This window comes from Dermochelys coriacea, chromosome 10 (genome assembly GCF_009764565.3).
Source record: "Dermochelys coriacea isolate rDerCor1 chromosome 10, rDerCor1.pri.v4, whole genome shotgun sequence".
In the NCBI taxonomy this organism is placed as follows: Eukaryota; Metazoa; Chordata; order Testudines; family Dermochelyidae; genus Dermochelys; species Dermochelys coriacea.
In genome coordinates this window covers 22,301,222-22,317,956 of record NC_050077.1, presented here as the reverse complement: position 1 = coordinate 22,317,956, position 16,735 = coordinate 22,301,222, and the positions used below count along the sequence as shown (strand labels likewise).

Below are 16,735 nucleotides of genomic sequence, written 5' to 3'. Positions count from 1 at the left end.
CATGTTACTGTTGTCACTCAAATTAATTTCCTCAGGGGAACGTGGATGACAGTCTGAAGTTTCGAATCCTTTGATCATTAAAAAATGTATTTGCTGTCCTCTGTTGGTCATATTGGTTGTCACATGTAAAATTAACTAAGTTTTTAAAGCAAAGAGGTAGCAAGGGTCTGACTTAAGATGACAAAAGCAAGGAAATTGAGTTTAAAAACTGCTGACAGTCTTCTTTCACCATTGTGATTGGGTAGTGCTTGGAGTTTCAGAACAGAATATAGTTTTGCTTATACTGACTGAAACAGTGAGAGATGCTAAAACAGGGGTAGGCAACCTATGGCACGAGTGCCAAAGGCAGCACGTGAACTGATTTTCAGTGGCACCCACACTGCCCGGGTCCTGGCCATCGGTCCAGGGGGCTCTGCATTTTAATTTAATTTTAAATGAAGTTTCTTAAACATTTTAAAAACCTTATTTACTTTACATACAACAATAGTTTAGTTATATGATCATATTATAGACTTATAGAAAGAGCCCTTCTAAAAAATGTTAAAATGTATTACTGGCACGCTAAACCTTAAATTAGAGTGAATAAATGAAGACTCGGCACACCACTTCTGAAAGGTTGCCGACCCCTGTGCTAAAGGATAAATAAAAGGCAGGGCTATATTAGCTGCATGACTCGCATTAACATCAATGTGCCAAATTCTGCTCTTAAATGTGCATATATTACTCTAATTCTTCACTTTCTTATGCTCTGTTTGCATCAGCTGTGAGGGCAAAAAAGGGCCAAGAGAAGCCTGACCAGACCCCTCACCTCCAAATTCTCCTGATGGAGGAGAATCCACAGCAGCTGCAAAGTTAATTCCTGCTGGCAGGTGCCCTGGGATAGGAAGCACACTGGGGGCACGTCAGAGTTAGGAAGGTATGTGGCTGGGGTATTCCTATATCACAGCTAGTTCTGCTGCCAGAGTAATTCATAGGGGTCTGTGAGGGGTGTAACCTGGTGTAGAAGATGGTCCAGGGTTCCCCTACCAGCCACTAGGGGAGTGGCACATACCAGACAGTGCGGAGTGGACTGCCTGGGACTGTTTGCCTCAAAGAACTTGCGATATCCCAAAAGGGGGGAGCTTTAATGTGACTTGGCTTGAAGGCTAAGCTATCAAGAGGAAAGCATTGCAGGCCCAGAGGATGAGAGGCTGTGGAGTGAGTGAGTGATTGGAATGATGGACTGAGTAACTGCAGCAAGGGGTGTGCTAGCAGATGGCAGAGCTAACTCTGAGCCATTAGGAGGCGCTGCCCAATGTTGAGTGCCCCCCATCAGAGGGCCATTGCACCCAAGGCACATTATAGGAAAGCACACAGTCTGCTGTCAACTGTACTGAAGACTGAACCATCACAAGCCCTGAGAAAAGGGAGACACATTGCCCTCCACTTGGTCCCTCTGCTGGCCCCAGTTCCACCACAGAAATAAATCCTCCCCCTGCTGATTTTACTGAGGACTCTCTATGTACTTCCAAGGGCAGAAGTTAGCCTAATGCAGTGGTTCTCAAACTTTTGTATTAGTGAGCCCTTTCCCCCAAAAAGCCTCTGAGTGTGACCGTCCTTATAAATTAAAAACACATTTTTTATATTTAACACTCTTATAAATATTTGATGTGAAGCAGGGTTTGGGGGTGGAGGCTGATAGCTCGTGAACCCCATGTAATAACAACATGACCCCCTAAGGGGTCATGACCCCAAGTTTGAGAACCCCTGGCCTAATGGGAGTAGTGCTGTAAAACCTGTTTGCACAGTGCTTAGAAAATCTAAGTTAACTCAATTCTTAATTACAGTTTTTTATTTTATTTTAACTTTTATTGTGCTGAATTCCTGTTGGGACTGCACATGTGTACACGCCAGCAAGAGCTGAACCAGAAATGCAGGGTGCTGGTTGGCTGCCTGAATTCTTCCCTAATGGAAAAATCACAGCTCCACAAATCCTTCATAAATTATATAACAGCTGGAAAGTCCTGATGGGGTATGAGCCATATGTTTATGATCATATACATATAGGAATACCCTGGCTAGGCAAACCCCTTGTACACATTTTTTTCACAGCATCCTTCCTTATGCTCTATGGAAATTTGTCCTACTCTTAGAAGAGTCTACAAAGAGGCTAGGCATGGGGCTGGACACAGCCAAAGCATATTCCTTCTTGAGGGAGTATTTGCTAGTTACAAGCAACTTTATTTACATACATTATTCCTTAATATCTGGGTTATACTGCACACAGACTAGGATTGTGCTGTTTCAACTAACACCACATGTTCCACATTTAATGCTAATCAAAGTCAGAGTTACTATAATGATCTGTTCTATCTGGTAAAGAGATGACTAGAAAGCATATTCTGGATTGGAAATCCAGAAAAAGGTAAACAGTAGCCAAATAAAATATAAGGAAAGGACTGTGCTGATTAAAAACTAATCATGTTTGGAAGAAGCATGGATCAGATAATTCTTCCCACAGCAGGTCTACAATTCATGAAAATCAGTGACAACAATCTGGTATAAATCCTTAATACTATGCTGATCTGTCAAACATTTTCTTTTATGCATTCTTATTTTCTTTAAGAGAACAAAATTTGGCTTTAAAGGGTGAACTATTCTTGGCCTCTTGGTTGGTGCCCCTTTTGGTGCTCCTTTCAGTGCCCAGGACAATTTCTGTAGGGATCATACTTATTTTAAAGATATATCAAATAAAGAAACCAAAAACATGTAACAAATAAAACAATTATCCATTTACTCATTCTGCATTATTGTTATGGAAAGTGTAATGCATGGTAGCGGAATTCTCCTTCAAAGGGAAAATGTGTGGAAGTGAACTATCATCTGCAGGGATTATCATCTGCAGCCATTAAACTCCCTTATTCTCCTCCCCAGCTCACAGGACCAGTAGAGATGCAATGCAGATAAAGGGTGGAGCCAGAAAAAACTGCAGTTCTTCTATGTACTCCACCCAGTGCAATCTATCAATGGCAGCATGGTTAGGGGCATACAATACTGCATTGGCTACTGGCACCCTTTCTATCTTTTGGGGGCTTCCATAATGCAATATAATACAGCATATGAATGAAGAAACTATTTAAATATTATACTGGATTACTAAACTTAAAAATCTGCTGCCTTAATATAGGGCGAGCGCCCTTCTAATAAAGTCAATAACAAAACTCCTGAGTGACTTAAATGGGAGCAGGATTGATTCCTTACATCTTAGGCATTTTTAAGTATTTCTTTTGGCAAGGACTGAAAATATCTGGTAAATTATGCTAGAAATAAAGATTATTATACAAGTACATCTTCCCTAGTAGAATGTGAAGAAACAGTCATTTGGATATGATATAAAGAAAAACACAGTATGATAAATTTTAAAGAGGCGCTCAGTCTGACATGATGTAAATTAATTCTGCATGTCACTACAGTAAGTCTGCCATAATATTTTTTCTTTAAATTATACCCACATGTCTTAACTACAGTTGTAGTACTTCAGTTTATATTCTACAATAGCTACGTTTCTGCTATGATTTTAGAAGATCATCTTCCAATACAAAATCAATATATAATTTCAAGTGAACAGCTATGGGACCTGCCCTGAAGTTTTATTCAAGCAAAATGCCCAGTGTCAGCAGTGGGAGTTTAGTCTGTGTAAGGCTTTCAGGATTTGGCTCTGTATTTTTTTCATTTGAGTGTACATAGGCTCCAAACCATCTTTATGATGGATGGTGAGCGGAGTTGTAGGATTTCATGTACCCTTTGTGATAGTCTTGCCCCTTTTTTGCAGTTCTTTCAAGAAAAAAAAACATATTTAAACAAGCACTGTATCATACAGTGCAATTCTACTTTAGATTTATTATTGAGGTTGTAGTGAATGAAAAACATGCTTTAGGAAATTAAAAGATATATCTTGGATTTATTGATCTCATCGTTTGGTGGTTAATCTTTGAAAGTAGCTGTGGACATCATGCTCTAAAGGGAAGGGTAGGGACATTATGTCTGAATGTCTGACAGCTAACTATAAAAATATTTTTAAAAAGATAATCCACTGTAGAACATTTCCTTGTTGTATTCCTGCATTGCCTTTTCAACAAAAACTGCCACTGATATGGGACACAGTGAGAGTAAGCAATTTGTATACATTCGGCATAATCCCTTATTGGAGTAATCTAAGTAAACATTTAACTATCCAAAGTAATTTTTCTGTTAGCAGGTCAGTCTGAATGTTTCCATGTGGGAATAATTTTCATTGTATTTCACACGTAGAAAAGTACAACAGTAAGGTGTCAAGTATGCAATATGATTTTTGCTTTTTTAACATTTTAGCAAAATAATGCCACTATTTATCTAATGATTAAATACAAACTTAAATTGGTTTATGAAAGATTTGTGTAATGAAAAATCATACGTTTTGGTCTTGTGAAAGTGTAATCTTGATAAAAAGAGATTTTTTTGTTTAATTTTATTAATAGTTTTATATAATTATCTACATTCAGGTAGGCCATCAGGTGGACCGTCAGTTCTCGTGTGACTAGGTCTTGCATATTAAATATTAAAAATCCATGCTGGCAATGATAATTCTGTTGATAATAAGCAAAGATTAGACTGATTGCAAAAGGATAAATCTCAGGAACCCTGTATTTTACACAACGTGGATTACATATCAATAACCTATTTTGGTTTGATTATCTGCATGACACAGTAAAGGTACCACTGCAAAAAGAGCTAAATGTAAAATAAATAAAAGTTTGTTCTTTAAATCAAAGTACAGGATGCATTATTTTTGGTCTACCAAACATATTTACCAACTAAGTTAAAAACAAGCTATACCCAGACCTAATATGACTTGTGAAAAAAAAGAATGGCTTGAAAAAATTGTAAAGTTCTGAACCCAGACAACAAAATTGTAGAAATGCCTGAGAACAAGCAAGTAAAACTGATCAAAACCAAAAGTGAAACTGGCCAGATTAGTTTAATTGTCCCAGGTGGGTGAAATTCAAAATTTAAACAAACAATAAATAATGAACTGCAAATCTTTCACTTCTTAAATTTGTTGTGTCATTATTAACACAATTAAGTACACTTTAAATTTCTTTTTATCTTGACCATGTAGTTGTAAACAAAATACTTTCTATATTTTTGCATTGTAAAAATACCCAGACCTACTTACCAATAATACTTTTATTTAGTAACACAGATAAATTAATCTAATATTTTTACCACTCCCTATAACCAAAATAAAAGCAGGACTTACATTCTTTAAAAACACAGAGAAACATTTACAGATGACATACTGCTCCTTTTATTATGATCATTATCCACCAAATTTGATACACAACTTTTGAGAATGGCTACACACCCACACATAAGTGTATTGAAGCATGAGAGAGGGGAGTGTGTGGTTGTAGTGATCTTTATGTGCTTTATGTGGACCAACAATCTTCTCCTAATCTGCAGTTCATAAATTTTGGGACCAATCCCATATCCCTGTTGCTGGCATCAAACGTCAATCTTGCTTAGTTCACCAGGCATGCAAGCTCAGGCTCCTGGGCTGGTATTCCAGAGAAAGACTGCATATTTAGCTTTGCAGGAACTTAAATACCAATCTATCCTTGTTTATTCAGGTAGAGCCAAATAAGTCTGAGAAGAGCTATAACGGGCAAGCCCTGCCCCTATTGAAATCAATGGGAGTTATGACATTGATTTCATTGGAAGAACGTTCGGATCCATTGAGTAAAGTGGGAGTTCACCGTGCTCTGCACGTCCAAAGAAGCTCTCAGCTTCTTGGTCTGCATTGGTACTGCATGTGGTATTCAAAGTGTTTTGTTTGTATGCATTTATCGGCCTGAAATACTGCACAACTTGTTTTTTTTCTCATGGCAATTCAGTCCCTGGCTGCTGGAAATACAAGGAAAAGCAAGGCAAGCCTGTAGGGTAAAGAGACACAACTCCCAAGTGCTATTACAACCTGTACTCAGTCTGACTTGGAAGAGCCACCTCTCTTTATTTCTCCAGTTTGAGGGGCATTGTATCTGCTGCATGTTGGGTGAGTGCCAAGAGACTGGGGTGAAGGATGCATAAGAATAAATTAGGATACACAGGGAAAACAGGGATGGAGACAGTTATAGCTGGGTAGATGAAGCATAGAGCTCAGCTGAACAATAGTCACAATAATGAACAATTGTCACATTTGGTGACAATGTATACCTTCAAATCAGCAGCACTGCGATGGGTACCCGCATGGCCCCACAGTATGCCAACATTTTTATGGCTGACTTAGAACAACGCTTCCTCAGCTCTCGTCCCCTAATGCCCCTACTCTACTTGCGCTACATTGATGACATCTTCATCATCTGGACCCATGGAAAAGAAGCTCTTGAGGAATTCCACCATGATTTCAACAATTTCCATCCCACCATCAACCTCAGCCTGGACCAGTCCACACAAGAGATCCACTTCCTGGACACTACGGTGCTAATAAGCGATGGTCACATAAACACCACCCTATATCGGAAACCTACTGACCGCTATTCCTACCTACATGCCTCTAGCTTTCATCCAGATCATACCACTCGATCCATTGTCTACAGCCAAGCGCTACGATATAACCGCATTTGCTCCAACCCCTCAGACAGAGACAAACACCTACAAGATCTCTATCATGCATTCCTACAACTACAATACCCACCTGCTGAAGTGAAGAAACAGATTGACAGAGCCAGAAGAGTACCCAGAAGTCACCTACTACAGGACAGGCCCAACAAAGAAAATAACAGAACGCCACTAGCCATCACCTTCAGCCCCCAACTAAAACCTCTCCAACGCATCATCAAGGATCTATAACCTATCCTGAAGGACGACCCATCACTCTCACAGATCTTGGGAGACAGGCCAGTCCTTGCTTACAGACAGCCCCCCAATCTGAAGCAAATACTCTCCAGCAACCACACACCACACAACAGAACCACTAACCCAGGAACCTATCCTTGCAACAAAGCCCGTTGCCAACTCTGTCCACATATCTATTCAGGGGATACCATCATAGGGCCTAATCATATCAGCCACACTATCAGAGGCTCGTTCACCTGCGCATCTACCAATGTGATATATGCCATCATGTGCCAGCAATGCCCCTCTGCTATGTACATTGGCCAAACTGGACAGTCTCTACGTAAAAGAATGAATGGACACAAATCAGACGTCAAGAATTATAACATTCAAAAACCAGTTGGAGAACACTTCAATCTCTCTGGTCACTCGATCACAGACCTAAGAGTGGCTATCCTTCAACAAAAAAGCTTCAAAAACAGACTCCAACGAGAGACTGCTGAATTGGAATTAATTTGCAAACTGGATACAATTAATTTAGGCTTGAATAGAGACTGGGAATGGATGAGTCATTACACAAAGTAAAACTATTTCCCCATGGTATTTCTCCCCCCCCACCCCACCCCCCACTGTTCCTCTGATATTCTTGTTAACTGCTGGAAATAGCCTACCTTGCTTGTCACCATGAAAGGTTTTCCTCCTCCCCCCCCCCCCCGCCTGCTGGTGATGGCTTATCTTAAGTGATCACTCTCCTTACAGTGTGTATGATAAACCCATTGTTTCATGTTCTCTGTGTGTGTGTATATAAATCTCTCCTCTGTTTTTTCCACCAAATGCATCCGATGAAGTGAACTGTAGCTCACGAAAGCTTATGCTCTAATAAATTTGTTAGTCTCTAAGGTGCCACAAGTACTCCTTTTCTTTTTGCGAATAGTCAGAAGGAAAGTGACAGAGACTAATGCAATACGGGCGGGATACAGACATGCAGGTTCTCAGCAGACAGAAGGAGGTGTCTGAAAAGGCCCCGTATGCAGCTGTACCAAATCTTCGTGCTCCTCTGGATGCTACTGAGCTTTCCCCTAAAAATGATCCCAGCAATTCTTCTCGGGAAAACCACCGGCCCTAAGTGGATCAGGCACGGACGGGGTTCGAACCCGTGATCTTCGGTTTACGAGACCGACGCCTTACCACTTGGCCACCGCGCCTGCGTTAAAAATCGCCGGTTGACAGCTATATATGCTGGCACCACTCCCGACAGTGGGCGTGCTCTCGAGGTATCGCCGAGTGCGTGCGCAGCATATTGAAACACCGGCTCCGCCCACTTTCAGTGGTCCGAGTACTCATGCGCACTGGCTCGTTAACGCGAGCGTTGCGTGTCGTTCGCAGCAAGCTCGCGGCTCGCTGCCTAGTACGGAGCTGCTGGTGCGGTGAACGCGGGGAGTCCTGGGGACTTCTCCGACCTTCCCCGCAGAGCCCGGGACCAGGGACTCTCCGCGGGGGGTGGCTCACGCTCCCCGCCCAGGCTGGGGGGGGGAGCGCGGCCGGCCCGGCCCGGCCCGCCCCGCCCCGTGGGGAGGCGGGGTTACCCTAGATCAAATAGGGGAGGGTGCAAAATTCCCTTCCGGTCTTCCGTTACGGGGCGGGAACGTTAGCCGGAGGAGGCGCGTGGGGCGTCCCCTTCCTTCTAGGGGAGAGGGCCAAGGGAATATGGGGAGACCAGCGCGTGGCCCGCAGTCGTGGCGGGGGCTTGCACACTCACGTTGCACAAGTGGGGTGGCAAGCGGGTGCCTGGCCGTCGGGGTGGGCCTGAGGGAGAAGCGGGAGAGAGGTTTTGGGGTGAGGGGTCTCTGTTGAGGTGTTGGAATGGGGGTGCCACTTGAGGTGCTTCCCGCTGAGTCTGCCTGGGGCGAAAGGCAGTCAGATTGCAGCGCGGGAGGTAGGTACTTCCTGAGAAAAGCTGCAGTCACAAACTTTCTGTACCGTAACTATTTTATTGAATATCCCAATGTGATTGTCTGCCAGTAGATGTCACTCTTTATAGTAAATAAATGCATCCGATGAAGTGAGCTGTAGCTCAGGAAAGCTTATGCTCTAATAAATTTATTAGTCTTTAAGGTGCCACAAGTATTCCTTTTCTCTTTGTGAATACAGACTAACACGGCTGCTACTCTGAAACCTGTCATTATGCAAGGCACTGAATTTAGCCGTATAGAGTGGAAATCTGTCAACTTCATGAAAAAACTCGCACAGATACAGACAGACATCATCTTCCTCTCCAAATGCAAACAGATGGACATCATACCAAAAGGACTGAAGGTAAAAAATCCATTACAGTCGACATACCACACAGACTATGCTGACAGCTTGTGCCACACACTCTCAAAGAAACTGCGGAACCACCTGATCAACATCCTCTACAGCAAACAGGGAAAGATTAAGAATGAGCTCTCAAAACTGGATACTCTCATAAAGAGCCAACCTTCCACACAAACTTCCTCGTGGCTGGACTTTACAAAAACTAGACAAGCCATTTACAAAACACACTTTGCTTCTCTACAAAAGAAAAAGGACACTAAGCTTTCTAAACTACTATATGCCATAAGGGGCCACAACAATGGTTCCCGTAACCAACCCAGCAATATTGTTAATCTATCCAACTATACTCTTAGCCCAGCAGAAGAATCTGTCCTATCTCGGGGCCTCTCCTTTTGCTCCTCCACCCCCACGAACATGATACAGTTCTGTGGTGACCTAGAATCCTATTTTCGACGTCTCAGACTCAAGGAATATTTCCAACACACCTCTGACCAACTCTTTATAGTAGTAGGCAAGTACATACACAGCACAAATCCATCTACTACTTTTGTACAGAGTTATGATTTTCCTCAGACTGAAAAATCCCACTCTGCAGGGTCTGGGGCCCCCTGGTGAACTGTGAGCAGGTTTTGGGGGGGGGGGGTGTTGCCAAGCAGGGCCAGCTTTAGATTTGCTGCGGCCCAGGGCAGAAAGTCAAAGCCCCGCTGCATAGGGCTGAAACCCCTGGGGCTGCACCCAAGCCTGAGCAATATAGCTGTGGCCTGGGGCCCCAGGCAGTTGCCCCGCTTGCTACCCCCTAATGCTGGCCCTGGCTTTTAGATGCAGAAAACCAGTTTTTGTGGCATGGGTGGACCATAGAATTTTAATAGTGTGGGGCTCAGAAAGGAAAAGGTTGAGAACCCGTGCCCTAGTGCTAGGCAAAGTTCAATCCTAACTCCATAGATCGGTGGTTTTCAAACTTTTTTCCTGGCAACCCAGTGGAAGAAAATTGTTGATGTCCATGACCCAATGGAGCTGGGGATGAGGTGTTTGGGGTGTGAGAGGGACTCAGGGCTGGGGATTAGGGTTGGGGTGAGGGCTGTGGGGTGGGGCCAGGAATGAGGGGTCTAGGATGTGGGAGGGGATGCTGGGCTGGGGCAGGGAGTTCAGGTGCAGGCTTGATTGGGCTGGGGATGTGGGGTTTGGGGTGCAGGAAGGGGATTACCTCAGGCTCTGGGCTGGGAGTGCAGGCTTGGGTAGGGCTATGGATTAGGGATTTGGGGTGCAGGAAGGGGCTCAGGATTGGGGCAGGGGATTCGGACGTGGGCTTACCTCAGGCGGCTTCTGGTCAGCAGTGCAGCGTGGGTGCTAAGGCAGGCTTCCTTCTTGTCCTAGCATCGCAGACGGCACTGTGCCCTGGAAACGGCCCAGCAGCAGGTCTGGCTCCTAGATGGAGGCGGGCAAGCGGCTCCATGCTGCTCTTGCAGGAACTGGCCAATGGAAGTGCGGAGCCAGTGCTCGGGGCAGCATGCAGAGCCCTGTGGCCCCCACACCTAGGAGCTGGACCTGCTGCTGGCCACTTGCAGGGCTACAGCACAGTGTCAGAACAGGTAGGGACTAGCCTGCCTTAGCCACGCAGCACCGCTGTCGGGACTTTTAACAGCCCGGTCGGCAGTGCTGACCAGAGCTGCCGCAACCCAGTACTGGGTTGTGACCTGCAGTTTGAAAACCACCTTCATAATGTCCCCTAAGCATATCTCTGAAGATAAATTGACAATCAGGCTGCTCTACTCAGACTCCTCATAGGGCATGTCTATGCATCATGTGGGAGTGTGTCTCTGAGTTCAGGTCAATGGGCTTGTGGTAATGGGGCTCACACTAGTGCTCTAAAAATAGCTGTATAGACACTGAAGATTTGGCTCTGAAGCTGGGGGAACTTTGAGAGCCTGAGCTCCAGTCTCAGCCACAACATCAAAGCACCATCTATACAGCTGTTTTAAGAACACTAGCACAACCTCTGCTCACTTGAGTGTGGATCTGGGCAGGGAGGCTCGCTCATAGACACAGTGTAGATACACCCAGAGAGATCCCATTAAATCCTCTGAGGAGAATTATCCCAGACATCCAAGTTAAGTTGTGTTTTCTTGGTTAATTTTGTGAAGTATGATCCTTTTGGTTGCTGATGCCAGATAAAATCAAAAGGTTCTACCTAGTGCAATGAGTCTAAGCAAAATTAAGCTGTCTCAGTAGTGATCGCCTGTGTTCAAGAGTAACCTTCCTTGTCCTCTTGGTGTATGAATCCTGAATCCCTACTGTCCTCAAAAATAAAAGTATAAATGAAGTACTGATTCATTGTCCAGTGAAGAAAAGAAGTGCACATATTGGCATTACTTTATCACAATAAGTTTCCTTCAAAGAGAAACCATAATAATTCAAAACCTACAGGATACTGTAGCAAATAACAGTGAGACAGTGTGGCCTAACGATAGGGCTCTGATTTGAGACTCTCAAGATTTTAATTATATTCTCGGCTCCGCCACTGATATGTGTGACCATGGACAAATCAGTTCCCCTCTCTTTGTCGTATTTAGAAGGTAAGCTTATTAGGACAGGGACTCTCTCTTAATATGTTTGTACAGCAACTAGCATGATGGGGTCCTAACCTTAGTTGGAGATTCTAAGTGTAAAAGAACAAATTTGTTTCAGTTTTGTAGTTTGCCATAGTAGTTCTAGAGCTGAATGAACTTATTGTATGAAATGTAGGGTGAAATGAGGCATATTTAACTGTGGATAGCTCAGTTAATAAAATAATTAAGTGAACCCCCAGTGAGGATTTGACTAAAGGTGGATCAGTCTACATTCTGGTGTGTTCTTCAGACTGTGCCCAGCAGGGAAAGCCACAACTGAGACATTAGTAATGACCTGAATGGACCCAAACCTCTGCTGAGTTTTTTCTTTTGCAGCATCTTTCATCAAGCCACGTTCATTTGCTAACTTCCAGTTCCATAGCATAATGTGGACTCTGGTGCAATGAATCAACTCTAGATACCAAGAGAGAATCCCTCCCCTAATGAAGATGATGGTTTTGCCTTAAATATATTGATTGCTCTTAGCATCCCTGATATGGTGATGAAGTATATGGGGTGATAAATTTTGCTTTTGTGACTAGGGATGCACGTGTGGGGCTAGTGATGCTAATTAGGTGAAGGGTTACCTCTTGATCCCTCTGGCTTGATCCTTATGGTACCAGGTGAGGACCAAACTGTAATAGGTACATCTTAGATGCTTGCCACATCTGACCCACCTGGTTCTTCCTGCCATTCTCTGCCCTGGACTCACTGACTGGAACTTTACCTTATAGTTCTGTCTTTAGGCTGCTCTGCTGCCCTTTTTTATGCCCTCTGTGGTGAGCTGGTAAATCATATGTTTTTGTTGTGGTAGCAGCAGAGTGTGTGCGCATATGTGTGGTGGGTGTGTTACGTATACGTTTGTGTATATGACTTGGCTTCTCAGATATATGAAATGTATACATTTCTTCAGTGTTTGCTGAGTCCTTTATATTGTAAAGTTATTTTGAATAACATGGAGAGATTAATAATCCAAGATGAAATGATGGTTAAGGTGATGTTTAGGTGAAATAATACATATCTTAATGACCGATGTAAAAATAAAAAATTTCATCTTGTCTAGAGAAAGTCATCTGACCTGGTTACAAAACAGTTGTTTGATGTCTTAAGTCAATACACTCTCTTATTTGAGTATTTTGATGCTGCTATTAGGTATCTAGTTAAAGAGCTGTTTGTTGATGAATTTAAGGAGTTTTTTTAAATGTTCGTGCTGTTTGAATCATTATCCTTTGTTGGTCTAGCTTCTGTTGGTATTGTCATTTCTTATATGATGTCACAAAGAAGTCATATCATTTAATTCTGCTGTGTGTGCTGCACTGGGGAGCTCAAAGTTGAACCATTGTTGAAATATGGTAGGAGGAAGCTAAGATACTTGCTTTGTCTCTCAGGGTTAAAGTTTTGAAGGATTAAATTCCTGTATGTCTTTAAGATGACAAGGTATATCTCTTAGGTTTTCTGGTACTCCTTTCTGTTTTAAATTACTTTTTTTCAATAGAGGGAGAGCAAAGCCAAACCAAATTGCACTTACTGCATTTACTTCTAACATGACCTCTTAATTTTGTACTTGATCTCAGTCTTTATTAGTTGGGGAACTTTGAATCCATTCTTTTCCATAACATGTTTATGGAGAGTCCAATGGACAGTCCTGTTTGTGGACCCTGTTTGTTTGAGAGTGTGTGAGTGTGGTCTTCTATCTTCTGCTGAGCATGGGAGCAGAACTTCGGATTTTGGTGAGAATTTTTTTTATTTTTTCTGTCCACAACTTTGTTAATTATGCAAAATTCTAATATGTCTTCTGGTGGTAATCTCAAATTCATTTTTAATTTCTGTTTTAGAAACACGTTAAGTTTCTCTGCCTTCATTTCTAGCTCTAAATAGATGCCTCTTTTTTTAAAATTGAAGCCACAGGGTAGGTAGCTGTTCTGTTAATTTTATTTGAATGTTCTGTTTTTCTGTCATGATCTCCTTGGGATTCCAGTGCACTGGCAGGCACTCTATAGTAAAAGGATTTTTCTGGATACTTTTTAATTTTGCACGTTTCTTGATTTTTTTGATGGGCTGTTGTGCAGTATTAATGTCATGTATTAATGCCAGTGTTGCTATATAGTGGTCATCTTCACATCTTTTTCAAGATTATGCTTAGTGTTTAAGAAAAGATCATTAACTATGAGATTTACCTCTAAATATGCTTCTGGTAATCTTTCCATAAAAACTCAGTGAGGCACAGGTGAAATGAATGAGTTCCTGACTCTTGTCTAGTCAGTGATGTTGTGCAGCTGGATAGTAATTTTTTTTAATTTTTTTTTTTTACTTTTGTAGATTTCTCCTCCGTAATGTAGAATAAAATGAAGTTTCATTCTTTCTTAAGATAGTTACAGCACCACTTGGCTGGATTTCTGCAAGTGCAGGTGGGGCCTTGGGTATCATCATTTTCAGAGACTCAGTATATGCTGAAGGAAGTCTCCAGAGGAATACAATATATTGTGTTTTACATTAAGTTCTGTAAGGTAAAAAGCATCTTGGGTTATAAATGTAAGTAAGGGTCCTTAAACCCTTGTTGTTTTATTACCATAAGGAATCAGAGGTGGGTTTTTTTTTTTTTTTTTTTTTTTAAAAGATGAAGATGAACTGCTCTGAAGGTTATTCTAGCCATTGCAGGAATTGTTCCTGATTTAAGTTTTAGTGATTTCACAGTAGTGTGTGAAGCAAGTTTATTAATTTTCTGATTTCGGTGATTTGAGAATAGAGGTTTGTGGCATATCTCTTTCTTCTGGATACATGACTACAGATCTTGCATCTAATAGGAAATTTATATCCAGGGACTTGAGAATATTTACTAGGGTTAATGTTGGGCTTTTCCTGTATTTCCTGCCATGATCTCTGCTTGGAACTGTGTTGCTAGGAGTATACATTTTCTTAATGATTTTGCTACTTTTTTTTGGAAGTTCTCCATTTTTTTCTGAATTATTTTCTTTTTTACATGGAACTCAAGGACATATTAGTTTCTTCATTGTTAAATGGTAAACAATTTACATTTTCCATAACTGTTTCTCTTTTTACTCTGCTTATCCTAGATGGGTTTGGAGGCATCAGTAGGTTTCTGTTTCTGTGTCTGTAAGGGGAAAGCACACTTACGATCTATACTTTTCTTTCTGATATGCCATTCAGGTTGATCTCAAACTTGTTCTGGAATAAATGGTATATCTCTTGCAGTTCCCATTGCTGGAATCACTGGAATTAGGACTGATTGGAAGAAGGAGCCTTTGGAATCTTTTTTCTAAGGACTTTGTCCGAGTAGGAGGAATTTTCCAGTGAGCCAAATGATGTTTCTGTTAAAATCAGTATGCTAAAGGAAATCTGTAAATGTCATCAGTGTGATTCTTTCCATTGTGCCTCTTTTATATCAGTGAGAATTGGTTTGGAAGTGGTTTCTTTCTGATGGTGGAATCCTCTCTGTAAACTTGTTTAACTGTTACAGAACATGTTCCAATTTTGATTGCAAGTGAATTCTTAACAACATGAAAATATATTTTATCCTTTTCCCCCCAAAGCTAAATTTTGGAAAATATTTTTTCCTAATCTTTAAGGATTTGAATTCGGATTCATTTGTTGGTAGAAATCCATTTTCTATGTGATGCATTGTTTTCCTTACAAGATACTCTTCAGGAAATGCTGAAGTGGCTAACAATAGATTATTTTTTTTCTTGATTCTGCACAGGAAAATCACTGTATTCTGGGGGATTAGCAGTTGTATAATTCAGAATTAAAATGAGAACTTTCACTGTTAGATGTTTGATGTTGATTTTTCCACTATTGAAACTGCTTTTGCTAATGTTGTTAGTCCTGAACATGTACATGAGGTTGGGTTTCTGAACTCACTAAACCAGTTCAGGCTTTTTAAATGAGACTAGATTTAAGATGATGATGTTCCATTGGATGATGAGTAGCTTACTTGAACTCTCTTGCAAATAAAAAAAGCAAGCATTTTTCTATGTTCTGCAGATTAAAAAAAAATCATCCAGATACTAATTTTCACTCTTGATGTGTAGCTGAAAAATTCATGTATGTCTTCCACAGTTCTTCAAAACTGCTGAAAAGTAAAAAGCCTAACAAAAAAGACAACCCTTGCCCCTGATTTTACAAATCTGTATAGATTAATCCTCTTACCTTTTTATTATTTGTTTAGTCTTTAAAAATGCCACATATGTATTTTTAAATTTCTTAAGGCGATTAAACTGAGTTTTTTGTCCCATTAATTGAAAAGGAAAATTATAAGAAACAAGTACAGTGTTTACAAGAAGCAAGATATTAATTTACCATCCTACTACAAAACTTCATGCATGTGTATATATAATTATTAATTCCTGGGATAGCTGTATTTTTCTTTTCAGAGTGTATTTCACTTCATAAACTGAGTGCCTGCACTGAACCTCAGAACATACATTTTTTTAGAACGAAAAGTAGTATTTCTTATTTCACAGAGACAATCACCTGTGTCTGGGGTGGTCTAATAGATAACCAAGAACATCCTCCCTCTCAGACCAAATACAGAGGGTTGTTAGACTGTTGTTATTATGTCACCAAAGCCCTTACCTGTATAGTCCTGTAAGGTCATATTATTCAACATCTATAGGTAACTGTTGGGGGAGTTGGTGAGACATGAGCTGAAATGCCATGAGATGCACATGACACCTAGCTCTAGAGTTCCTGTACATCAGTGGTTCTCAAGCAGGGATACACAGAGATTTTCCAGGAGGTACGTCAACTCATGTAGATATTTGCCTAGTTTTACTACAGGCTACATAAAAAGCACTAGCGAAAACAGTACCAACTAAATTTTCATACAGACAATGACTTGTTTATACTGCTTTATATACTGAAATGTAAGTACAATGTTTATATTCCAATTGCTTTATTTTATAATTATGTGGTAGAAATGAGAAAGTGAGCAATTTTTCAGT

The 16,735-nt window shown here is 41.3% G+C and overlaps 1 long non-coding RNA gene and 1 other non-coding gene across 3 annotated transcripts in view; one reads left to right on the top strand and one right to left on the bottom strand.

Annotated features, from left to right (window-relative positions):
* Window positions 1–7,985: 7,985 nt before the first annotated feature.
* Window positions 7,986–8,057, bottom strand: TRNAT-CGU. Its single transcript has one exon. It is a non-coding gene; the product is annotated as a tRNA-Thr (tRNA).
* Window positions 8,058–8,189: 132 nt separating this feature from the next.
* LOC122455996 overlaps window positions 8,190–16,735 on the top strand; it is a 45,799-nt gene continuing 37,253 nt past the window's right edge. The window contains exons 1-2 of one of the 2 annotated variants that reach the window (XR_006274584.1): window positions 8,190–8,833; window positions 14,988–16,530. This is a non-coding gene — a long non-coding RNA (uncharacterized LOC122455996). Of the gene's footprint in view, window positions 8,834–10,441; window positions 16,531–16,735 lie in introns of those variants that run through there. The other variant, XR_006274583.1, reaches the window with a different exon arrangement.